The sequence below is a fragment of the Dendrobates tinctorius genome, unplaced genomic scaffold, assembly GCF_039654945.1.
Source record: "Dendrobates tinctorius isolate UK_male_01 unplaced genomic scaffold, ASM3965494v1 ptg000126l, whole genome shotgun sequence".
NCBI classification, from domain to species: Eukaryota; Metazoa; Chordata; class Amphibia; order Anura; family Dendrobatidae; genus Dendrobates; species Dendrobates tinctorius.
Genome location: NW_027361794.1, coordinates 13,854,878 through 13,882,564, shown reverse-complemented (window position 1 = coordinate 13,882,564; position 27,687 = coordinate 13,854,878). Strand labels below are relative to the sequence as shown.

Sequence of the window (27,687 nt, the reverse complement as noted above, 5' to 3'; positions counted from 1 at the left end):
CAGGTCAGTCAGGGAACTGCACCTAGGATAATTGTTCCCCGGATGGGCCTGCTTCAATGTGGACTGGCTGTTAGGTGCACTGCAAAGAGGGAATTATAAATGCTCCTAGCCGCAGCCAGACAATAAGCTTATAAAACCTGTTCCGTCACTGCCAGCGTTACCCAACTAGCCCAGAACACACTTCGCTGCCACCAGCTCCGATTCCTCAGTAGAGGGGTCCGAAGCCAACCCAAATTAGTAGCGTAATTAACTTCGAATAACGTGCAAATTCGTTATAAGGCAAGGAGAACCGAAACTAGTAATTTTATATTTTACTCCCAAAAGGTAGGCAGTGTTTACAAAAGGTATAAAAAGATTTTACAATATGAGACAATTAAAGTATGTACAAGGCAATTACAAAATAACAGGGAATAAGAAGAAGAAACACTCACATTTTGCTTAGATCATTTCAGGCTGACCAGGCTGTTGGGGGGAGGGGCGATACATCAAAATGCATCAGAGGTTCTTGGTATGACAGCTTCCAAGGCACCAACTGACTGACAGTAACTTATACCTCTGGGCTTCTGACATCACTAAAGGGGTTGTTACCAACGCCCTCCCCTTTTCTCTGAGTTGCAGCTTGGTTAAGAATACTTTGAAACTACATAACTGGGCTGGAGAACCTAGCAGAATAACGGCAGAACCATCACTCATCTTGTCTTGGAATTAGCTTCCTATCGACTCTAAACAAGGACTGTCTATTCACCTCAGTTCAGGAGAAATCAATTTCTCGGATTCTGCTGGTGCTAGAGTTTAGCAAAAGGCGCTGTGGTGTATATTAAGTATTGCCGGTCCAAAATATGTAATTTTCATATTCCTAACATAAACTGGCGTCGAGTAATGCCGAATGGTTACATTCTAAATCCAATCCATTTAAGCCATAGAGCACATGTTGGAGACAAGTTCTCTCTGCTAATTTAACACATTCTTTCGGGAGGGTTGAGTAAGGAAGGTCATGTTACAGGCAGAGGAATAAAGTGAGCTTGGGAGTACAGCCTGCTGACAGATGGGGGGTCAGGGACGCTTGTCTCTGTGCAGCTATGAATGTTGCAGAAAGTTCTGGAAAGGTGTGTTAATAAGGAAAACCATAATATTTACATTATTGTGACACCTCCCCTTTTGGACAAGAGACAAAAAGCTTGAGGGCACTATCGAATATCTAAGGGGGACTGCTGACTACACACATAACCAGACAGAACAAAAAAATGGAGAAAAAGAAGTGTGTATAATGGACGCGATCAACCCCAAAATCAGAAGTACAACATAATATATGAAAATAGTAAATTTTATTAGCATACAAAGAAAGAAAACACATGAGTGACAAGAATTAAATTAAAAACAATTAAAATGCCAAAACAAATTAGCCATATATGACACTCCAGAGAAAGAGGTTCTAAAATCAGAACCTAATGCTCACCTCCTCCAATATGCTGGGCAAAGGCACACTATATAATAATGCATAAAGATGCAAATATATGCATAAAATAAGACCTACATACACCATGTAGTAGACATAATAATGTAACATGACAAGGCATTAAGTACAAAGAGCAAGTAATTTGCCTACCATAGAGAACAGTTAAGTGAACTCATTACAAGCAGCCATAAATACACAGACCTTGATTATTGGGGTAAAAAGCAAGCAAGATAGTATATATCACAATAAATAGCCTGCAGATCCCAATATAGGCTGTCAAAGTAATCCATATAATATAGTGCCTCTGGAGAAATGATGAAACCTCCAAAAGTAAACAGATGGATATAAAGAAGAAGAAAATTTATATGGAGCTTATATATAAGCCACTGGAGCCTCTTAAAATGAGGCTTGAGATATCTCTACAATAAGAGACATATAGGTGTGCAAAAAATGCCTATAAGTTGCAGGCCCATAAAAATAATGAGTCCTGCAGAGGTCCTAAAGTACAGTCATGCTGGAATCCTTCCGGGCCGTGTTCTCCAACCGACCTGGAAGGACTCAGTTAGCTGTCCACGAGGTGGACACCGGGAATCATGCCCCACTACGGCGAAAACCTTATGGGATCTCTGAGGAGGTGCAGCAGGTTATGCCATCCTCGGGCAGGTTGCAGACTTGTAGGACGTAGGCTTCATGTTCGTGAACCTTCATCATATTGACGTGAAAGGCCTTGCCAATACCCTAAGCGTGGTCAAGCGTGACCATGTAGGTGGCTGAGTTGAGCTGTTGGTGGATGACATATGGACCTTCCCAGGCTGCCTGAAGCTTATACGTTGGTACGGGGACCATCACCCACACCTTTTGACCCAGGCCTGGGGAAAGATCTCCAATATCTGGATCCTAAGCGTCTTAAGAGAAGGCCTGAGAATCCCCTTTGTTCACCAGCCGAAAGCCGTGTTCGTGGTTACCCCTATCAGAAAAGCGTCCGAAGAACAGTTGTCCTTGGAAGCGGAGATCCTGAACCTAATAAACAAATAGGTCCTTTACGAAGTCCCAGACACACAGAAGGGAAGAGGTTTCTATTCATCACTATTTTTTTTATCAAGAAACCGGACCAATCGTTCAGGACAATTATAAACCTCAGAGGAATCAATCGGTGGATAGGGAATCAGACCTTCAAAATGGAGTCGGTGACTACAGCCATAAAGCTACTACATCAAGATTGCTTTATGGCTGTAGTCGATCTGAAGGACGCATATTATCATATCCATATCCATCCAGATTACCAGAAATACTTGAGGGTAGCACTCTATATCCAAGGCATACTGAAGCATTTCCAGTTCAGAGCTCTCCCGTTTGGTATATCCATAGCCCTGAGAGTTTTCACCAAGGTCATAGCGGAGGTAACAGCTTTCCTCCGGATTCACGTTACAGTCATAATACCCTACCTGGACGATTTCCTCATAGTGGACAACTCAGAGAACCAATGTACTACGCAGTTAAGCCAGGTGACCGACACCTTACAAGAATTGGGGTGGATAATAAATTTCAAAAAGTCAAAACTAGAACCCCTAAAGCAACAGACCTTCCTAGGATTTATCCTGGACTCAGAACAGCAGGTGTGTCTGCTTCCGGAGGCCAAAATAGAGAAGGTGCGGAATATGGCCTTGTCTGCCCGAAACCAACCTCAGATGACGTTGAGGAAAGCGATGTCTCTACTAGGCACCCTGACATCCTGTATTCCAGCGGTCAGATGGGCTCAATTTCACACCCGTCAACTCCAGTGGGAGATACTAGCAGCACAAAGATAGCTAAGAGGGCATTTAGAAGGAGGTCTATAGCTTTCATTAGAGACCAGAGACTCTCTCAACTGGTGGCTGGACAGTACAAACTTGGCCGCAGGAATACCCTGGGACAAACAAGTGACAGACGTGATTCTAACGGACGTAAGCTCCTTGGAGTGGGGGGCACACCTAAGGGGTCACGTAGGCCAGGGGTCCTGGACACCTCAAGAAAGGAGGGCATCCTCCAATCTGAGAGAATTGTGGGCAGTGAACAAAGCCCTAACCCACTTTTTTCCCCAGCTCAGTGGCTGCAATGTCCGCATCATGTCGGACAACAAGGTGACGGTGGCATACATCAACCACCAAGGAGGGACAAGAGCACACTCCCTAATGAAAGCAGCAGGCGACATCGTGGGCAAGGCGGAGCAACACTTACACTCCTTAACAGCCTTACACATAAAAGGGGCAGAAAACATAGAGGCCGATTTCCTAAGCCGCAGTACTCTGAGGCAGGGAGAATGGGTCCTAAATCGGTCCATTTTTCAAAAAATAATGCAGCTTTGGGGGGAACCAGTGAAAGACCTCTTTGCCAACAAACACAACAGGCAAACACAAAGGTTTTGCTCTCTAAACCCGAGGGAAGATCCATGGGCAGTGGACTCTTTGCACATTCAGTGGAACTTTAAGCTGACCTATGCGTTCCCCCCAGTTGGTCTGATCCCAACAGTGGTCAAGAAGATCAGGAGCGATCAGGCCAGAGTAATTCTAATAGCCCCATTTTGGCCAAAAAGGCCCTGGTTTGCTCTACTGCGAAGAATGTCCCTCTCCGATCCATGGGTTCTGCCAGAAATCCCAGACCTTCTAGCCCAGGGCCCGATATTCCATGCGCAAGTCAAGGGATTCCATCTGACGGCGTGGAATTTGAATGGTCGCTTTTAAGGGGTAAAGGTTTCTCTCCTGGGTTGGTGGCCACCCTGCTTAAAAGTAGGAAACCGGTGACGACTAATATCTACGGCAGAACATGGAATAAGTTCCTACAGTTCCTAGGTAAGCCGTTAGAACAAGAACCCCCGATTAGTGCCATCCTGGAGTTTTTACAAGGATTACAGCTGGGGTTAGCGGTAAATACGCTTAAGGTTCTGGTGTCTGCACTAGGGGCGCTCTATAACTGCAACTTGGCAGCAAATAGATGGATAGCCAGATTCATCAAATCATGTCATAGGGCTAAACCTATTCCAATACCCAGGATAGCTCCCTGGGATTTAAACCTAGTACTAGAGGCTTTTACAAAAGAACCATATGAGCCATTACATCATCTCCCCATAAAATTTCTGACCCTAAAAACGATCATTTTAGAGGCCCTTACATCAGCCCGTAGAATAAGCGACATGCAGGCTCTCTCAGTGAACCCACCCTACACACAAGTTTTTCAGGACAGGGTGGTGCTAAGAACAGATGGTGCTAAGAACAGACCCCGCTTATCTGCCTAAGGTAGTGTCAGATCTCCATCGGGGTCAGGAGATTATCCTTCCATCTTTCTGCGATAATCCAAAGAATCCAGGGGAAGAAAAGTTCCATAGTTTGGACGTTAAGTTTGGCAGGTGATACAGGAGCTGCAGCAGTTGGTTACATCTGTCCCCATCTTGGGCCAATAGAAGTGTTGAGACAGTCAGGCCTTAGTTTTGCTGACCCCCAAGTGTCCAGCAAGTGGAATCTCATGGGCAATCCACAACAGCTAACCCCTGAATTGATAGGGGACGACCAGCTGTCTTTCCCTCAACCACTCCTTTTGGGATTCTCTGGGTACTGTCTCCCGGTACAACCTTCCTCGTTCCCAGAACACCCTCTCCCTATCAGTCATGGAGGTGGGCGTCGGCGAGGTAACTCAATTTCTCCAGGCTCGCATCTGAGTGCAGAGCGGCCTGGAACTCCTGGCTGTAGGCAGCCAGAAGTGACGTCAAGGTCCCCTCACTGGGACCCTCTGGGACCTGCTCTGGGTCCACCTCTGGTGCAGTCTCTCCTGTGGCGGAGGAGGGTCCAGAAGGCAGGGCGTTACCTGCGTTCCGGACACTCTGACTGCGGGTGACAGCGGCTACATAGGCTGTCTCTCCTGCGATTTCTACAGACCCATCTACTGGTGCTGCTATTGGCTCTACCTCCCCATCCACCCCCAACACTTCAGGAGCAGTGCTACTTTTGGGCCAGTTGCCTTCCTCGGTGGCACTAGTCAGTTGCATGGCATCACCTTCCTCACGGTTCCCATGCATCTCCCCATTTCCTTTAGCATCGATGCTTGCTCCTGCTAGGGGTTCCTCAGCCGTCTCACTCCGCAGAGCGACGAGGCTGAGCACTCCTGCACCTGTGGACACATCAACCTTTTCAGAAAAAATGGTTATCCGGTTCAGCTGGCACATTTACATCATTATCAGCAACATTCCTAAGGAAATAATGGTTATCAGATGCATCATTGCTAGATAAAGCATTATCAGGTAACACATTCAGTTTTCCATCATCAATAACATCAGTGTTAGCATTACCCTTATTATCAGACTGGGGAGGGGTGCCAGGGACGTAATATGCAACCATCCTCCCCAAATCAGTCCACAATAAAACGTCAGTGGCCAGGTTTTCAGACACCCCCACTTCCTTCACCCCGCTCCCAAAACCCCAATCAATGAAAACCCGGGCCATCGGTAAGGGGCAGCGGGCGCCCCCAATTCCGGTGACAGTTAGGGTTTTTTTTCCTGGAATCATCTCTTCAGTGGCCGCCAGTTCAGGTCAGATGAGGGTTCGTTCAGCCCCGGTGTCCTTGAGGCTTCTAGCAGATGGGCCCCCACGCAGATGTGCTCCACATTGTCCTCGGCTCTCCCAACCACCCCACCCACCAAAAGAACGGATGCGTTAGGCCCGGAGGCCTTTGCTGGGGGGTTCTTCTTCTCTGGACAGTTGGCGTTGATATAATAAAGAAAACTTGGCACTCAACTTCTAGAATATTTTTTTGGATTTTTTAATGCAGCCAGAAAATAATAGACGTTTCGGCCTCACTGGCCTTCATCAGTAACTATAAGTGAAAAAAATATATACAGCATATAATTGACAATGAGAATATATCAATGAAAATTACAGCAAAAACAAATAAAATGAAGTATATACAGGATTGGGCAATCTAGAATGACAAGGTAATATCTAGACATAAGATCATGTTAGAATTGAACAGTCAGATACGCCTAATGTGGCATGAAACTACCATTACATTGCACAAAAGAAAACAAAAAAAGAAAGAAAGAGACATACCAGACTGCAGTATAGTAGTTAATCACATTCAGTGCGATAATAGAAGTGACACCATAGTCTAAAACCGTAAATAAGCGGAGTTAAGGACACCAGACTAAATATACATAAATTGGAGGGCATAGTGAAAAAGATGAAAAAGGAGGCCTACTACTTTAAATGTGCCTGGTCATGCACTAGGCGCTGGGCATGGAGCCTGAATCAAATAGTACCTAGTGAAGGAAATATAGAATTACATTGTGCAACCTTAACTGAATACCTTAAAGTAAAAAGAATTCCTAGGGGACTTAGAGTCCCGCTACGCCCTAGGTTTAAATTCATTAGGGACACCGAAGATTATGAGTTGGATAGAGTTTACCGATGGCGCGACAAATTTGCCTCTCTTCAGCCTTCTACCAGACCCGGCTTCAGATCTTCTACCGACCTCACCTCTTCTGGTTCGGAACAAGAGAAACGAGACTTGCCATCCACTTCCCATTTTTTAGGACAGAGAAGACGCCAGCCCCGAAGAAGAGGATGAGGCGCTTACATGGACACAGACAGAAACATGGACCAATCTCGTATGACACGATCCCAGGTACCTGGCCACTGGTGGTAAATATTTCATCAAAAACCTTGGGCATTGCAGAATGTAATATTTTACAGAAAGGTCTCTCTTATTGCCCCTCCTATCTTTGTAGGCCCTTTGACCTGGAGATGGATCTACAGAGATGTTATTGCCTTCTCAGACTCAAAGTCCATTTTTCAAAACCCGTCCTGTTGTGAGTTCATTTTCCCCTTCACCGTCGATGTCTGATGAACTCCCTCTTCTGGTGAAGGAAGGTAGTGAGGCTGATTACCAAACACCTGATCTGGTAGATGATGACTGGGTAACAGGAACTGCTGACTGGATATAAGGCAGCCGACGCCCTTCTGAGTCGCTGGTGATTTCTCTGCTGGATTCTTGGAGACCAGTCTGATTCCTGCTTCCCAAAGATAAGTTTTTGCTCTGCTATTGAACTTATTAGTTTTGTTTTGTTTACCTTGTTTTTTTGGAATTCAGCCATCCCCGGTCGGGGGTGTGCTGAGTTCCATTTTTGTCTCTGATCAGTTCGTCTCTTTGCTCTGTCTTCAGAATTTACCTGAGTGCTGATATAGTCATTTTGAAGTCCTAGCGACTTCAGGGCCTGTTTTTCCTATCAGACGGTTGGGACATTTTCTGGTAGGGTTTTTTGCGGATTGCAGCCAGCAGCTTTTCTATCCTGTCCTTTTTGGTTAGCTTGGGCCCCATCATTTGCTCAACCTATCTTTCTATCTGTGTTAGTGTTTTCATCTTGCTTCACCGTCATTATATGTTGGGGGCTGCCTATTGCTTTGGGGTCTGCTCTGGGGCAGTTTAGATTTCCCCTTTCGTTCTTTAGGCCTATTTAGTTCTCCGGCTGTGATTGAGGGGTCTAGGGCATCGTAGGAACCCCCCACGGCTACTGTTAGTTGTTGTGGCTAGGATCAGGGGTCTGCAATCCGATAGCTACCAACCTCTCCGGTTTTCTGGACTTAGCTTGTATTTTTGTTTTTTCCTCCTTCGGTGACTCATTCATCACACCGTCCCCCCCATCAGTGGTCCTAACACATCAGTTTCAGATACCCTACTTCTGACAGCAGCAGGCTTAGGCCTCAAAAACAAGAGCCATTTTAGGCCACCACATGGCTCGCATGCCCTGGAAACCTTTATTGGCTTCACTATTTATTCTTTTATGAGTTTATGTAAAGACATTGACCTGGGCCGTCTACATTATACTCCTAATCACTCAGCAGTTGATAGACAGGCTTTACGCTCCTTACAGGAGGATCAGACCCTGACTATTAAACCGGCTGACAAAGGGGGAGCAATTGTAGTCATGGACACAACCTATTATGTCTCTGAAATAAATCGGCAACTTAGTGATACCTCAGTGTATGCTGAACTCCAGAGAGATCCCACTTCCACTGTCCGCCAAGCCATCTCTGATATCCTATCTAAGTATTCACTTTTGGTTGTTTTAGATAGCAAGACCTGTGAATTCTTAACCAATAGCCATCCTATTGTTCCGGCCTTCTATATTTTACCCAAAATTCATAAGAATTTGGAACAAACAACAGGGAGACCAATCGTGGCCTCAACACAATCCATTTTATCACCACTATCCATTTTTCTTGAGAAGATCCTCACACCTTTGATTCAGCTGACACCATCTTACTTACTTGACACTCAAGCTTTTCTTGAAGCCATTAAACATCTAGGTCCTATTCCCAGGGCATCCTACCTAGTATCATTTGATGTCAAAGACCTCTATACTTCTATTCCTCATAAAGAGGGTATTGACTCTATCAGGAAACTCCTTTTAACATCTGACATGCCCATTGAACATACCAACCTCTGTATTGACGTTTTAACCTTGGTCCTCACTTCTAATTTTTTTATATTTGAAAGCAAATTTTTTCTACAGCAGCGTGGCACAGCAACTTCGTTTCCAGGTAATTTAACAGGCAGCACCACCTAGGAGGAGGGGTGACCGCATAAAAACCCTCCAAATGCGTGAAGCGTATTGGATTCACGCGTTGGGTACATTAACACCACGCGGATTAAACCGCGATTATGATTTACTAGCATTTGTCTAATGCATACTGTTAATCAATTACCTGTTTTCCATATATTTTCCTGATGTTGCATATTTTCCTGATTTTGTATATTTCCTGGTATTATTCTATTGCATTCCGATTACTAATTGTCTCTTATCATTTTTCAGAGACGCCTATATTGACTATGTGTTCCGTTTGGGTCCTTGTCCTCTGACTCTCCTCTTCATTTATCACCATTCTCCACACTGAATAGTGAATAGTAGCCACCACCTCTCCTACTCTAATGGATCGCTGTAATGAGCCTCAGAGTACTTCTGCACTTCTAAGATGGCCGCTGGAACACATTCTGCCTCCGAGACCTCACATTGAATACAGGAAATTCTCTTATTCATTATTGGGCTCCAATATGGCTGCTGGAACGCATGTGGAACACAAGCTCTCACTGCCCTCACTTCCTACTGACTGCCATTGGTCCTAGCAAATTGTTAGTCCCGCCCCTTCCTCATTTATACAGAGCCCCCCACATGTTCACACACAGCTGACCAACAGTGGATTCTGGGTCGCTGATGTCTGCATGGCACCCCCACCCACCCAGGTGAGCCTGTAACCTCTTCCATACCGGAATCTGTACTTTCATTGCTTTGGACCAATTTTTACGGCTAGTTATTTCCTTCACTAGGTACTATTTGATTCAGGCTCCATGCCCAGCGCCTAACGCATGACCAGGCATATTTAAAGTGGTAGGCCTCCTTTTTCACTATGCCCTTCAATTTATGTATATTTAGTCTGGTGTCCTTAACTCCGCTTATTTACCTTTTTAGACTATGGTAGTTTCATGCCACATTAAGCGTATCTGACTGTTCAATTCTAACATGATCTTATGTCTAGATATTACCTTGTCATTCTAGATTGCGCAATCCTGTATATACTTCATTTTATTTGTTTTTGCTGTAATTTTCATTGATATATTCTCATTGTCAATTATATGCTGTATATATTTTTTTTTACTTATAGCTACTGATGAAGGCCAGTGAGGCCGAAACGTCTATTATTTTCTGGCTGCATTAAAAAATCCAACAAAATATTCTAGAAGTTGAGTGCTAAGTTTTCTTTATTATTCATGTATGGTGTAGGGCCCTACTTGAGCATCTTCTGAAGTTGTTCATACGCTGTTTATCCTATACTAGTTGGCGTTGATATGACCAGTCCGTCTGCAAGCAAAACGCTGATGTATGCCTGGCCCTGGCAAAGGGGACAGGGCCTTGTCGGCTGGCAGGGGCACTGGAGTTAGTTGCAGGCTTACCCCCTATCCAGCTGGCGATGACTGGCTTCCATGTCTCCGGGTTCCAGTTGGCCTCATAGGCGTGGGCGATCTGCGCTGCTTTGTCCACATCCTCTGGCTCTCGGTCCAGCACAAACTGGCTGACCTCAGCTGGGCAAAGATGTGAGAACTGGTCTTTGATCATCAGGTTCCTCAGCTGCTCAAAGGAGGTCGCTGACAGTCTTTGGATCCACTGGTTAAAGGGGGTCCTGAGTCCTTGCACCACATCACTATAACTGTCGTGTGGGCCATGTTGGTGGTTCTGGATCTTCTTGCGGTATACCTCAGGGGTTAGCCTGCTTGATGGCCCCATAGTGGTCATCCTGGTCTTGCGGGAGAGAAGCAAATGCCTCCAGGGCTTTGCCCTTTAGCCCTGGGGTATAGTACCTGGTCATTGGTCAACAGGCAGCTGGTACTGTCTGCAGGCTTTCTCAAAGGCCCGCAGAAAAGTGTCCAAGTCCCCCCAGATTCCGAAGCCATGGCCTGAGCACTTTCCCTTGATGGAAAACATCAAGGGAAAGTGCTCAGGCCATGGCTTCGGAATCTGAGCACTGTTGGGCTCACTGCTTCGGGCTGTGGAGGGTATTCCCCCACTCGGCCATCTCCAGTTCTTGGTCTCTCTGAGCCTGGGCCTCCCGCTGGGCTTGGCACTCGGCTCTCTGGGCCTCCCAATCAGCTCGGGCCTCCTACTGGTATTGCTGGATCAGCCTCAGAAGTCCATCATGGTCTTCTGCAGGGAGTTCTTCCAAGGCCGCCTGCAGGTGGGGGTCCAATCCACCCTGGGGGCAAGTGGGACCAGCGTTCAGTGGTTGTACCTCTGCTGCAGCACCATTTTTGCTTGGGCTGGCTTCAGCGCCTGCTGGGCTCTGGGCATTGGGCATTGTCCAGTTGCACCAGAGCTGCGACCAGTTGGTCTTTGTTTTTGTTCGTGGCATCAATCCGCCTCCACCCGCAAAGGGCAACAGGAGTGTCTTCTCCCATCATAGCCATGGTTGCCAAATAAAAGGATAGAAAAACAAAGAGTAGGGAGGGGGTAATCGCAAGTACACACAATTGTCTCAGGACTGCTAAACACCAAGTTCGTTCTCCAAACTATTGCAGCAGGGTACTTGGAAGAACCATGCAAGTTATAGTGAGCGGAACAATTGCTCAGACCAGATCACTAAGCTCTATTATCCCACCGCTGCCAAATTGTCAGGGCAGGAGGGACCTTTTGCCAACACACGGCTATCACATTCGCAGGGGGGGACTTATCTTAGTTATCCCACCGCTGCCACCAAATGTGATGAAAAACAGCAAACAAGTCTATTGACCTATCAATTTACCGCTGGGGCTTATTTTAGTTATCCCACTGCTGCCAACAATATCCCACTTTCGGTTCTGCTTTGGAACTCGCAACTCTCTGGCGCTCCCTTACCCTCAGGTCAGTCAGGGAACTGCAACTTGGATAATTTGTCCCCGGATGGGCCTGCTTCAATGTGGACTGGCTGTCAATTAAAATGCCCTTGTGTTGTTTGCACATGAGAAATGCTGTTTGTGTCTCCAGTAAAATTCAACCCAGGAGTTATTGTACTCAGTTTGTATATATAATGTGTATTAGGTTGTTTTATTAATTGAACCTGCAAGGTGTCTGCATTATGGTATGCCATTTATATTGCTAAAAGGTTTTTTCTTTAGGTCTCAATTATTCGTGGTGGAGTGTTATAGCTATGAGCCTTGGTTCTATCTTGAACCTAATTATTCTTGTATGTCACATGTGTGATGAATTTTAATGTTTTTAATTGATCATGTGCTTGTCTTTTGTGTCTTAATAAAGATTGTTAAATTTTTGGTACTAAATTCTTGTCTTAGGTGATCCCCTTTTTTGGCCCATTTCTTTTCTCCTTTCTTTAAATTGTTATACACATGTATGGGTCGGGTACTGATCCCTTGTCAGTGGTGCCCCTGTGCGTTTTTCTCGAATTAGTAGTGTAATTAACTTCAAAGAACGTGCAAATTCGTTATAGAGCAAGGAGAAACTAAACTAGTAATTTTATATTTTACTCCAAAAAGGTAGGCAGTGTTCACAGAAGGTATAAAAAGATTTTACAATATGAGACAATTAAAGTATGTACAAGGCAATTGCAAAATAACAGGGAATAAGAAGAAGAAACACTCACATTTTGCTTAGATCATTTCAGGCTGACCAGGCTGTTGGGGGGAGGGACGATACTTCAAAATGCATCAGAGGTTCTTGGTATGATAGCTTCCAAGGCACCAACTGGCTCCAGACTGACTGACAGTAACTTATACCTCTGGGTTTGTGACATCACTAAAGGGGTTGAGTTACCAACGCCCTCCCCTTTTCTCTGAGTTGCAACTTTGTTAAGAAAACTTCGAAGCTACATAACTGGGCTGGAGAACCTAGCAGAATAACCACAGAGCCATCACTCATCTTGTCTTGGAATTAGCTTCCTATCGACTTTAAACACAGATGGTCTATTCAACTCGGTTCAGGAGAAATCCATTTCTCGGATTCTGCTGGTGCTAGAGTTTAGAAAATGGCAGCTATGAATGTTGCAGATAGTTCTGGAAAGGTGTGTTAATAAGGAAAACCATACATCATATTTACATTATCGTGACACACACGTTTCAGTGTATAGGGTGAGGTGACATATACACACTCACTTTCCAAGCCTTCCTTGTCTACGGGTTTCATCGTCCTCACCAAAGGCGACTCATCAGGAGACTTTATTTAATATTGACTAGACAAAAAAAAACTAAAATCATCTATCATGTGATCCAAAACAGTCAGAAAACCAGTCACATATAGGCAGACTCCAGACTTCAAACTATATACTTTGTAAGTTTATAAGCCACTCCAGTGGCGGTCAGTCAGGAATAGATAATATGTGAAAATATAGAATAAGTATTGTGTTTTTTCTCCTATAGGGACTGCCCTAGTTCGGAATTGTAATGCCAGTCAATTAGTAGTGCAAATAGTCCTAGACTAAACTCAGTTTTCAGATGGCCCAATATATACCACTCAGGGAAAGCTTACCTGCTCCAAAGATCATTAGCAGCTTCTATCTAATGGCCATGCTGCGGTCTGTCAGGGAATGAGTGCAATATCATTATAAAGACTAGAGATATGTGCAGCCATAATGTCTGGGAGATCTGTGCAATTATTTAGTGTGAATATGGAATTGATCTCTGGAAGTTAAGTGTTCCCTGAGCGGTATATACTGTATGAAGTATGTAGTTTGAAGTCTGGGATCTGCCAATATGTGGCTAGTTTTCTGACTGTTTCGGATAAAGTGATACATGATTTTAGGGTTTTCTTCCTCTAGTCTCACTTGAATATAGGTTAATATTAAATAGTCTCTTGATGAGTCGCCTTTGGTGAGGACGATGAAACCCGTAGAAATGAGAGACTTGGAGAGTGAGTGTGTATACGTCACCTCACCCTATATACTGAGATGTGGGTGAAAATATGTTTTTTCTATTAGTCACCTTCTGACTAACCTTCAGGGGGTGAATTATGGGTATAGTTTTACATTTGGTATTAATAAAGTTAATCAAGGTATAAATATATATATTTTTTCCTCAGTGAACTCATTCCTCATGTTTGGCCTCATTAAAATAAAAACACTCATACTCCTCTGGCGTCAGCTCCACTTCAGTGGTGTCGAGACTCACTGTCCCAGGGCTTATGTGAGTTTCTAACATCACAGGAGCCTTGCGCCCAATCAGCGGCAGCTTCACTGTTCCCGCCTTTGGATGTATTGAACATCAACAGGAAGCCAGGGCCGCGGCTGCTCTGACTGCCTCATGATGCTCGATTTGTCCAAAAGTGGGGACAGTGACGACAGCACTGATTGGCTACAGGGCTCACATGACGTAAAAACCTCAAGAGACCCAAGAACCCAAGTGACAACACCACTGAAGCGATGCGGGCATGGGAGGTTTGTATAAGTGGTTTTATTTTTACAGGACCAAACATCAGCAATGAGAAGGGGTTGTCCAACTAGTGAACAACCTTTTTAAACATCAAAAATTCACACAGAGAGAGAAGTCATTATTATACCTAGAGTGTGAGAAATGAATTACAGGAAAATCGCATTTTGTTGAAAATAACTCAGACGGTGAGAAACTATATATATTATTGACAAATTGTACAAAAACGTGATGCGCGCGGCGTGCGTTCAAGGATGGAATATTATATTCGAGTTTTATAGAAAAAATTCAAGGATGGAATATTATATGGGAGTTTTCTAGAATAAACCAAATACCAACAGGAAATAAACTACCCAAAACAAACATTTATCAGTAACAATAACTCCTCTTTATTAGGTAAAGTATAAAAGAATTGCACCATTTTCTGATATGTGTCTCGTCTCCATTTTTCATGATGTCGGGTTGGGTGAGGACTTATTTTTTGAGTGCCGAACTGACGTTTTTAATTAATACCATTTTGGTGGAGACAATCTTTTGATCGTCCATTATTGCATTTTATTGCAATGTTGTGGTGACCAAAAAAATGTAATTCTGACATATCCACTTTTTTCTCATTACGCCGTTTAGCGATTGGGTTAATTCTTTTTTATCTTGATAGATCGGGGAATTCAGAACGCGGCAACACCAAATATGTGTATGTTTGATTTTTTTATTGTTTTATTTTGAATGGGGCGAAAGGGACCCGGGTAATTTGAACATTCATTTTTTTTATTTTTTTAAAAACATTTTTTTTTTTTTTACTTTTGGCATTGTGAAGACATGCAGCATTGTATCTTAATTAACCAGATGACTATAATTAGCAAACGAAGAATAATGGAATGTTATCTGTATGTTGGCTTTCAAATTTAAGTGTTGATTACTGGTTGTTCAAGAAAACAGCCTTTTGTTTGTGTAAGCCGGTAATATTAACTTTCATTGCGCGCTTAAGGGGGTTTTACACTAAGCGAGATCGCTAGTGATATCGCTCAAGCGACACCGATATTGTGACGCGACAGCGATCACGCTAGCGATCTCGTTAAGTGTGAAAGGTAGCAGCGACCGGACCCCCCGTCGGCTATCGCTGATCGTGCTCGAATGTGCAGGTACATTTTTCCATCGCTGACGTCCCGCTGTTCAGTAATTATCGTTGTGTTTGAAGCTTTAAAAACGATGAGCGACGTCAATAACGACGCATGGCTCAGCGACACAGGCGTGACTTACCGGCCACGCCTCCTCTTCCCTATTGGTCTTTACAGCGCTGACAATGTGCGAAATGTATCTGACAAAAAAGCTATAAAAGACAACGCTGGAACGCCTCAGGTATTTGAAAAAAAACAACGATGATGATTCTTCAAGAGGGTTGCTGAAGGACGAATAGCGAAATCTAACCAAAAATGCACTTTTGTCTCTAGGGAGAAAAATGCTGGTTTAGAAGCTAACCACGGCGCTCCAGAGATTTAAACTGTAACGCTATTACGTCCTCTTTAATGACGCCGCCGGCCAATGACAGCGCAGCGGTGACCACCAATCGGCGCTTTGGGGGGCGTTGTAAATTAAACGCTGAAGCACGCCCACCGAGGTCTGAATCGTTTTTTGTTTAGTAATGTGAAAGGTACTCAACGAGCAACGAGGTCGCTATGCAGATCGCTGATCTCTCTAGAGTCGTTGACGAGAGTGGACTGTTTGAAAGCTATCTAGCGATCACGTAACGACACAACAGCGATCTATGCCTGGTCGGATCGCTATCGTTATCGCTGGTGCGTTGCTTAGTGTAAAAGGCCCTTTATCCTTGATCACTAGTGATGATTGCTGATATGCTATGCTAATTATGGATTGTGTTATGGAGCCAGTTTGTTGACTTCAAAAGCAGAAAGGGAAAAACTATGCAAATAGTTAAAATAATCAAGTAAGGGTACCGTTACACCTAGCGATGCACTAGCGATCCCAACGATATGGCGCGGTCAGGATCGCTGGTGCATCGCTAGGTGGTCGCTAGTGAGCTGCCACACAGGGAGATCTCACCAGCGACATAGCGGGGGTAGGGGATCGCTACTTACCGGTCAGACGCGGCGATCCTGGCGTCCTCCCGCCCGCCTCCACGCCTCGCTCGTCGGCGCCGCAGGAAGCGCAGCAGGAAGTGGCCAACGAGGAATGGTCCAGGAGCTTCTCGCGCGACCAGCGATGAGCAGCGGGGGAGCCGGTCGGAGGTAAGTATCACATGCAGCAATATCGCTAGCAATATCGCTGCTACGTCACAAAATCGGTGACTTTACAGCGATATTGCTAGCGATATCGCAGTCTGTAACGGGGGCTTAATGCTACAGGATCTGTCTCCGTTCTTACCCTGTATGTAAATAATGAATGGGGACACTTGTTAAGTCTAAAAATATGTTACCTGCCTCTGTATAAAGAGAAAAATCTTTTCAATGAAAAGGAGTAATGGGGGGTCTGGTGCTAATAATGCCAGATACAAGATACAAAAATAACGTATTGGTTTAGCACTAATTAAATAGCACAGAGGAAATATCTAGAGAAGATAGAATGTGCATGACCGTATGTAGCTATCCCTTCATTACAGCAGAGTTTGGCACTCTGGGTAGCGATTTGTCACCCCCTCCCCATGTCCACTGACCCTTATTGACCCTCCACAGGACTCCTTACCAAAATTCACAACCAAACAGCTATAACATATAAAGTGCTAATGGTGCAAAAAGTACAACTGACATTGTGCTTAATCTGTACTGAGCACAGATATGGCTGGATGTTACAGAGAAGAAAAGATACTAGCATAGATATATCCTCCATATGTCTTAATATTTCATACAGGGCCGCCATCAGGGCATTACTGCCCTTACTGTTGTATGGGGCCCGATGATGAGTGGCACACAGGGGGCTGCAAGTGATGAAGGGGGTGAAGCAAATGATAAAGGGGCTGCAAATGATGGCGGGGTGCTGCACATGATGGAGGGGGTGCTGCATATGATGAGGGGCTGCAAATGATGGAGGGGGGCTGCAAATCATAAAGGGGGCTGAAAATGATGGAGGGGTGCTGCAAATGATGGAGGGGGTGCTGCAAATGATGAAGGGGGGCTGCACATGATGGAAGGGGTGCTGCACATGATGAAGTGGTGTTGCAAATGATATTGGTCTGCAAATAATGGAGGGAGTGCTGAAAATGATGAAGGGGTGCTGCAGAGGATGAAGGAGTGCTGCACATGATGGAGGGGGTGCTGCACATGAAGTAGTGCTGCAAATGATAAAGGGGCTGCAAGTGATGGAGGGGCTGCAAGTGATGAAGGGGGTGCTGCAAATGATAAAGGGGCTGCAAATGATGGAGGAGGCTGCAAATGATGGAGGGGTGCTGCAACTGATGGAGGGGGCTGCACATGATGAAGTGGTGTTGCAAATGATGGAGGGGGGCTGCAAATGATAAAGGGGCTGCAAATGATGGAGGAGGCTGCAAATGGTGGAGGGGGTGCTGCAAATGATGGAGGGGGCTGCAAATGATGGAGGGGGTGCTGCATATGATGAGGGGTGCTGCACATGATGAGAGGGTGATGCACATGATGAGCGGGTGCTGCAAATGATGGAGGCGGGTGCTGCAAATGAAGGAGGAAGGCTGCAAATGATGGAGGGGGTCTGCACATGATGAAGCTATGCTGCAAATGATGAAGGGGTGCTGCACATGATGATGTAGGAAGAAGGACTGGGCTAGGACTACTTCACGTGTCTCTGGGCTGGAACTGTCGGGTCTGTCACCATCATTGTTGGGGGAAGCCTTTCTGACCAGAACAGACCTGAGCATCTGACTTTAAGGGGCAGGTCAGATTTAAAAAGGGCTTTTGGCGCAAGCAGAGCTTACCCTGAGGGAGAAGGTTGACCTCTTGTCCGCTCTGCCAGACGCAGCATCCAGCTAGGTTGACTGCCCATGCTCCCTCACGCACGCTGACTGTACGCCTCCTGACCGCCTATTACCTCAGATGGTAGTCCCCAGATGTCCTCGCAGGCCGGTGTCCCCGACTAGGTCCGGCACGCCATCCACCGCTGGGCCCCTTCACTTCTCTGAATGCAAAGGCGCCTTTGTGGCCTCCGCCCCGGGACCTCACACAACGCACTCAGTGTCCGAGTGCTCCACCCGTTCTCCGCCGTGTAACAGGTCTTAGCTGGGAACAGCCTAGGAACACCGCTTCAGTACAGAGACTGTGCTGTAACTTCATCCGGGACCGTTTCAACACGGTATTGTGCCACCTACTCCGCCATCGAGGACTCTTCCAACATCCCCCATCTTTGAGCTATGACTGATAAGTTAACATGTTTTATTTGTTCACTCTTCTCTCTGCAAAGTGTTCTTTTTGTACATTGTCTGTGTACCGTTTACCGCTGTTTAACCCCCGTGCGCCCTGCAAGGAGCATAAACCGCTACTTTTATTCTTGCATAAAACACCTGTTAACTCTTGCTCTGCCTCCTGCTCATCACTGCATCCCACTTTTCTGCTAGCATACTACAATGCTGCAAATGATGGAGGGGGGCTGCACATGATGGAGGGGGGCTGCAAATGATGGAGGGGGGCTGCAAATGATGGAGGGGGGCTGCAAATGATGGAGGGGGGCTGCACATGATGACTCTGTCGGCGGCGTTCTGTTATGATGACTGTTGGTTGTGCTCTGTTATGTTGACTGTGGGTGGCGCTCTGTTATGTTGACTGTGGGTGGCGCTCTGTTATGATGACTGTTAGTTGCACTCTGTTATGATGACTGTTAGTTGTGCTCTTTTATGATGATTGCCGGTTGTGTTCTGTTATGATGACTGTCGGTTACTGTCTGTTATGATGTCTGCTGGTTGCGCTCTATTATGGTGACTGTCGGTTGCGCTCTTGTATGATTATCGGTTGTGCTCTATTATGGTGACTGTCGGTTGCGCTCTGTTATGATGACAGTCGGTTGGGCCTGTCTGACCGGTGGTGTCTGCACCATTAACCCCTTCCCATCTGACTGGTGATGTCTGCGCCATTAACCCCTTCCCGTCTGAACGGTGGTGTCTGCGCCATTAACCCCTTACTGTCTGACCGGTGGTGTCTGCACCATTAACCCCCTCCTGTCTGACCGGTGGTGTGTGCACCATTAACCCCTTCCTATCTGACCGGTGGTGTCTGCGCCATTAACCCCTTTCCGTCTGACCGGTGGTGTCTGCGCCATTTACCCCTTCCCGTCTGACCGGTGATGTCTGCGCCATTAACCGCTTCCCATCTGACCGATGATGTCTGCACCATTAACCCCTTCCTGTCTGACCATTATAACCTGGAGAAATTCCATAAAAAATGCAGTAAAAAGCCAGAAGAGAGGACTAGAATGAAGTCTGTATGAGGAGCTCCAGGAATCAGGAATCACTTCCGATCTCGTCACTTCAGCACGGAGCACTCTACAGCGGAGCGGCTGAAATGAGGATCAAAGAATATCACCTCCGATACAGACACCGCTGCTTCTTGCCATCAGGCGGCAGCGAGTTTGCACTTCGAAGGGAGGTTGTCTAGTGGAAGTGTCGGGAGAGGCAGTCTCTGGGAGCTGCAGCCGCTCATTGGCTGTGCAGCTCCGTGCTTTGATTGGCTGCCAGGCTGCAATTGGCGTGACACTGATTGGTGCATCAGGGCAGCGAAGGCGCGCATTCTGGAGCACGCTCAGACATTATGGGCTCGTGTGCCTGTGATATCTGCTATATACTGTAGGCACGCATTCCTGACCTGAGCTATATACTGTAAACAGAGCTGTGTAGGTGAGCATCCCCGTCCTGAGCTATATACCGTGAACAGAGCTGTATACTGTATAGGTGAGCATCCCCGTCCTGAGCTATATACTGTGAATAGAGCTGTATATAGAGCAGGTTAACATCCCTGTCCTGAGCTATATACTGTGAGCAGAGCTGTATACTGTATAGGTGAGCATTCCTGTCCTGAGCTATATACTGTGAATAGAGCTGTATACTGTATAGGTGAGCATCCCCGTCCTGAGCTATATACTGTGAGCAGAGCTGTATACTGTATAGGTGAGCATCGCTGACCTGAGCTATATACTGTAACCAGAGCTGTATACTGTATAGGTGAGCATCCCTGACCTGAGCTATATACTGTAAACAGAGCTGTATACTGTATAGGTGAGCATCCCTGACCTGAGCTATATACTGTAACCAGAGCTGTATACTGTATAGGTGAGCATCCCTGAACTGAGCTATATACTGTAACCAGAACTGTATACTGTATAGGTGAGCATCCCTGTCCTGAGCTATATACTGTAACCAGAACTGTATACTGTATAGGTGAGCATCCCCGTCCTGAGCTACATACTGTAACCAGACCTGTATATTGTTACCAAAGCTGTATACTATATAAGTGAGCATCCCCGTCCTGAGCTATATACTGTAACCAGAGCTGTATACTGTATAGGTGAGCATCCCCGTCCTGAGCTATATACTGTATAGGTGAGCATCCCTGACCTGAGCTATATACTGTTGCCAGAGCTGTATACTGTATAGGTGAACACCCCCGTCCTGAGCTATATACTGTATAGGTGAGCATCTCTGTCCTGACCTATATAATGTTTTTGTGAGCATTTCCCACCTGAGCTATATACTGTTACCAGAGCTGTATATTGTATAGGTGAGCATCCCTGACCTGAGCTATATACTGTGAGCAGAGCTGTATACTGTATAGGTGAGCATCCCCGTCCTGAGATATGTATTGTGAATAGAGCTATATTCTGTATTTGTGAGCATCCCTGACCTGAGCTATATACTGTAACCAGAGCAGTATACTGTATAGGTGAGCATCCCTGACCTGAGCTATATACTGTAACCAGAGCTGTATACTGTATAGGTGAGCATCCCTGACCTGAGCTATATACTGTAACCAGAGCTGTATACTGTATAGGTGGGCATCCCTGACCTGAGCTATATACTGTAACCAGAACTGTATACTGTATAGGTGAGCATCCCCGTCCTGAGCTATATACTGTAACCAGAGCTGTATATTATATAGGTGAGCATCCCTGACCTGAGCTATATACTGTAACCAGAACTGTATACTGTATAGGTGAGCATCCCCGTCCTGAGCTACATACTGTAACCAGACCTGTATATTGTTACCAGAGCTGTATACTATATAAGTGAGCATCCCCGTCCTGAGCTATATACTGTAACCAGAGCCGTATACTATATAGGTGAGCATCCCTGTCCTGAGCTATATACTGTAATCAGAGCTGTATACTGTATAGGTGAGCATCCCCGTCCTGAGCTATATACTGTATAGGTGAGCATCTCCGTCCTGATCTATATAATGTTTTTGTGAGCATTTCCCACCTGAGCTATATACTGTTACCAGAGCTGTATATTGTATAGGTGAGCATCCCTGACCTGAGCTATATACTGTGAGCAGAGCTGTATACTGTATAGGTGAGCATCCCCGTCCTGAGATATGTATTGTGAATAGAGCTATATTCTGTATTTGTGAGCATCCCTGACCTGAGCTATATACTGTAACGAGAGCTGTATACTGTATAGGTGACCATCCCTGACCTGAGCTATATACTGTAACCAGAGCTGTATACTATATAGGTGAGCATCCCTGACCTGAGCTATATACTGTAACCAGAGCTGTATACTGTATAGGTGGGCATCCCTGACCTGAGCTATATACTGTAACCAGAACTGTATACTGTATAGGTGAGCATCCCCGTCCTGAGCTATATACTGTAACCAGAGCTGTATATTGTATAGTTGAGCATCCCTGACCTGAGCTATATACTGTAACCAGAACTGTATACTGTATAGGTGAGCATCCCCGTCCTGAGATACATACTGTAACCAGACCTGTATATTGTTACCAGAGCTGTATACTATATAAGTGAGCATCCCCGTCCTGAGCTATATACTATAACCAGAGCCGTATACTATATAGGTGAGCATCCCTGTCCTGAGCTATATACTGTAACCAGAGCTGTATACTGTATAGGTGAGCATCCCCGTCCTGAGCTATATACTGTATAGGTGAGCATCCCTGACCTGAGCTATATACTGTTACCAGAGCTGTATACTGTATAGGTGAACACCCCCGTCCTGAGCTATATACTGTATAGGTGAGCATCTCCGTCCTGACCTATATAATGTTTTTGTGAGCATTTCCCACCTGAGCTATATACTGTTACAAGAGCTGTATATTGTATAGGTGAGCATCCCTGACCTGAGCTATATACTGTGAGCAGAGCTGTATACTGTATAGGTGAGCATCCCCGTCCTGAGATATGTATTGTGAATAGAGCTATATTCTGTATTTGTGAGCATCCCTGACCTGAGCTATATACTGTAACCAGAGCTGTATACTGTATAGGTGAGCATCCCTGACCTGAGCTATATACTGTAACCAGAGCTGTATACTGTATAGGTGAGCATCCCTGACCTGAGCTATATACTGTAACCAGAGCTGTATACTGTATAGGTGGGCATCCCTGACCTGAGCTATATACTGTAACCAGAACTGTATACTGTATAGGTGAGCATCCCCGTCCTGAGCTATATACTGTAACCAGAGCTGTATATTGTATAGGTGAGCATCCCTGACCTGAGCTATATACTGTAACCAGAACTGTATACTGTATAGGTGAGCATCCCCGTCCTGAGCTACATACTGTAACCAGACCTGTATATTGTTACCAGAGCTGTATACTATATAAGTGAGCATCCCCGTCCTGAGCTATATACTGTACCAGAGCCGTATACTATATAGGTGAGCATCCCTGTCCTGAGCTATATACTGTAACCAGAGGTGTATACTGTATAGGTGAGCATCCCCGTCCTGAGCTATATACTGTATAGGTGAGCATCTCCGTCCTGACCTATATAATGTTTTTGTGAGCATTTCCCACCTGAGCTATATACTGTTACCAGAGCTGTATATTGTATAGGTGAGCATCCCTGACCTGAGCTATATACTGTGAGCAGAGCTGTATACTGTATAGGTGAGCATCCCCGTCCTGAGATATGTATTGTGAATAGAGCTATATTCTGTATTTGTGAGCATCCCTGACCTGAGCTATATACTGTAACCAGAGCTGTATACTGTATAGGTGAGCATCCCTGACCTGAGCTATATACTGTAACCAGAGCTGTATACTGTATAGGTGAGTATCCCTGACCTGAGCTATATACTGTAACCAGAGCTGTATACTGTATAGGTGGGCATCCCTGACCTGAGCTATATACTGTAACCAGAACTGTGTACTGTATAGGTGAGCATCCCCGTCCTGAGCTACATACTGTAACCAGACCTGTATATTGTTACCAGAGCTGTATACTATATAAGTGAGCATCCCCGTCCTGAGCTATATACTGTAACCAGAGCCGTATACTATATAGGTGAGCATCCCTGTCCTGAGCTATATACTGTAACCAGAGCTGTATACTGTATAGGTGAGCATCCCCGTCCTGAGCTATATACTGTATAGGTGAGCATCCCTGACCTGAGCTATATACTGTTACCAGAGCTGTATACTGTATAGGTGAACACCCCCGTCCTGAGCTATATACTGTATAGGTGAGCATCTCCGTCCTGACCTATATAATGTTTTTGTGAGCATTTCCCACCTGAGCTATATACTGTTACCAGAGCTGTATATTGTATAGGTGAGCATCCCTGACCTGAGCTATATACTGTGAGCAGAGCTGTATACTGTATAGGTGAGCATCCCCATCCTGAGCTATATACTGTAACCAGAGCTGTATACTGTATAGGTGAGCATCCCCATCCTGAGCTATATACTGTAACCAGACCTGTATATTGTATAGGTGAGCATCCCCGACCTGAGCTATATACTGTGAACAGAGCTGTATACTGTATAGGTGAGCATCCCCGTCCTGAGCTATATACTGTAACCAGAGCTGTATACTGTATAGGTGAGCATCCCCGTCCTGAGCTATATACTGTAACCAGACCTGTATATTGTATAAGTGAGAATCCCTGACCTGAGCTATATACTGTAACCAGAGCCATATACTGTATAGGTGAGCATCCCTGTCCTGAGCTATATACTGTAACCAGAGCTGTATATTGTATAGGTGAGCATCCCCGTCCTGAGCTATATACTGTGAATAGAGCTGTATACTGCATAGGAGAGCATCCCTGTACTGAGCTATATACTGTAACCAGAGCTGTATACTGTATAGGTGAGCATCCCTGACCTGAGCTATATACTGTAATCAGAGCTGTATATTGTATAGGTGAGCATCTTCATCCTCAGCTATATAATGTGAACAGAGCTGTATATTGTATAGGTGAACATCCCCGTCCTGAGCTATATACTGTAACCAGAGCTGTATATTGTATAGGTGAGTAGCTCCGTCCTGAGCTATATATTGTAATCAGAGCTGTATACTGTATAGGTGAGCATCCCCGTCCTGAGCTATATACTGTAACCAGAGCCATATACTGTATAGGTGAGCATCCCCATCCTGAGCTATATACTGTAACCAGACCTGTATATTGTATAGGTGAGCATCCCCGACCTGAGCTATATACTGTGAACAGAGCTATATACTGTAACCAGAGCTGTATACTGTATAGGTGAGCATCCCCGTCCTGAGCTATATACTGTAACCAGAGTTGTATATTGTATAGGTAAGCATCCCTGACCTGAGCTATATACTGTAACCAGAGCCATATACTGTATAGGTGAGCATCCCTGTACTGAGCTATATACTGTAACCAGAGCTGTATATTGTATAGGTGAGCATCCCCGTCCTGAGCTATATACTGTGAATAGAGCTGTATACTGCATAGGTGAGCATCCCTGTACTGAGCTATATACTGTAACCAGAGCTGTATATTGTATTGGTGAGCAATGCTGACCTGAGCTATATACTGTAACCAGAGCTGTATATTGTATAGGTGAGCATCCCTGACCTGAGCTATATACTGTAACCAGAACTGTATACTGTATAGGTGAGCATCCCCGTCCTGAGCTACATACTGTAACCAGACCTGTATATTGTTACCAGAGCTGTATACTATATAAGTGAGCATCCCCGTCCTGAGCTATATACTGTAACCAGAGCCGTATACTATATAGGTGAGCATCCCTGTCCTGAGCTATATACTGTAACCAGAGCTGTATACTGTATAGGTGAGCATCCCCGTTCTGAGCTATATACTGTATAGGTGAGCATCTCCGTCCTGACCTATATAATGTTTTTGTGAGCACTTCCCACCTGAGCTATATACTGTTACCAGAGCTGTATATTGTATAGGTGAGCATCCCTGACCTGAGCTATATACTGTAACCAGAGCTGTATACTGTATAGGTGGGAATCCCTGACCTGAGCTATATACTGTAACCAGAACTGTGTACTGTATAGGTGAGCATCCCCGTCCTGAGCTATATACTGTAACCAGAGCTGTATATTGTATAGGTGAGCATCCCTGACCTGAGCTATATACTGTAACCAGAACTGTATACTGTATAGGTGAGCATCCCCGTCCTGAGCTACATACTGTAACCAGACCTGTATATTGTTACCAGAGCTGTATACTATATAAGTGAGCATCTCCGTCCTGAGCTATATACTGTAACCAGAGCCGTATACTATATAGGTGAGCATCCCTGTCCTGAGCTATATACTGTAACCAGAACTGTATACTGTATAGGTGAGCATCCCCGTCCTGAGCTACATACTGTAACCAGACCTGTATATTGTTACCAGAGCTGTATACTATATAAGTGAGCATCCCCGTCCTGAGCTATATACTGTAACCAGAGCCGTATACTATATAGGTGAGCATCCCTGTCCTGAGCTATATACTGTATAGGTGAGCATCCCTGACCTGAGCTATATACTGTTACCAGAGCTGTATACTGTATAGGTGAACACCCCCGTCCTGAGCTATATACTGTATAGGTGAGCATCTCCGTCCTGACCTATATAATGTTTTTGTGAGCATTTCCCACCTGAGCTATATACTGTTACCAGAGCTGTATATTGTATAGGTGAGCATCCCTGACCTGAGCTATATACTGTGAGCAGAGCTGTATACTGTATAGGTGAGCATCCCCGTCCTGAGCTATATACTGTAACCAGAGCTGTATACTGTATAGGTGAGCATCCCCGTCCTGAGCTATATACTGTAACCAGACCTGTATATTGTATAGGTGAGCATCCCCGACCTGAGCTATATACTGTGAACAGAGCTATATACTGTAACCAGAGCTGTATACTGTATAGGCGAGCATCCCCGTCCTGAGCTATATACTGTAACCAGAGCTGTATACTGTATAGGTGAGCATCCCCGTCCTGAGCTATATACTGTAATCAGAGCTGTATATTGTATAGGTGAGCATCTTAATCCTCAGCTATATAATGTGAACAGAGCTGTATATTGTATAGGTGAACATCCCCGTCCTGAGCTATTTACTGTAACCAGAGCTGTATATTGTATAGGTGAGTAGCTCCGTCCTGAGCTATATATTGTAATCAGAGCTGTATACTGTATAGGTGAGCATCCCCGTCCTGAGCTATATACTGTAACCAGAGCTGTATACTGTATAGGTGAGCATCCCCATCCTGAGCTATATACTGTAACCAGACCTGTATATTGTATAGGTGAGCATCCCCGACCTGAGCTATATACTGTAACCAGAACCCGTATACTGTATAGGTGAGCATCCCTGACCTGAGCTATATACTGTAACCTGAACTGTGTAATGTATAGGTGAGCATCCCCGTCCTGAGCTATATACTGTAACCAGAGCTGTATATTGTATAGGTGAGCATCCCTGACCTGAGCTATATACTGTAACCAGAACTGTATACTTTATAGGTGAGCATCCCCGTCCTGAGCTACATACTGTAACCAGACCTGTATATTGTTACCAGAGCTGTATACTATATAAGTGAGCATCCCCGTCCTGAGCTATATACTGTAACCAGAGCCGTATACTATATAGGTGAGCATCCCTGTCCTGAGCTATATACTGTAACCAGAGCTGTATACTGTATAGGTGAGCATCCCCGTCCTGAGCTATATACTGTATAGGTGAACATCCCTGACCTGAGCTATATACTGTTACCAGAGCTGTATACTGTATAGGTGAACACCCCCGTCCTGAGCTATATACTGTATAGGTGAGCATCTCCGTCCTGACCTATATAATGTTTTTGTGAGCATTTCCCACCTGAGCTATATATTGTTACCAGAGCTGTATATTGTATAGGTGAGCATCCCTGACCT

General features: G+C 45.2%; 1 protein-coding gene across 1 annotated transcript in view; it reads left to right on the top strand.

The window, feature by feature from the left end:
- LOC141047339 (uncharacterized) overlaps positions 1 to 27,687 on the top strand; it is a 944,519-nt gene that overhangs the window by 540,921 nt on the left and 375,911 nt on the right.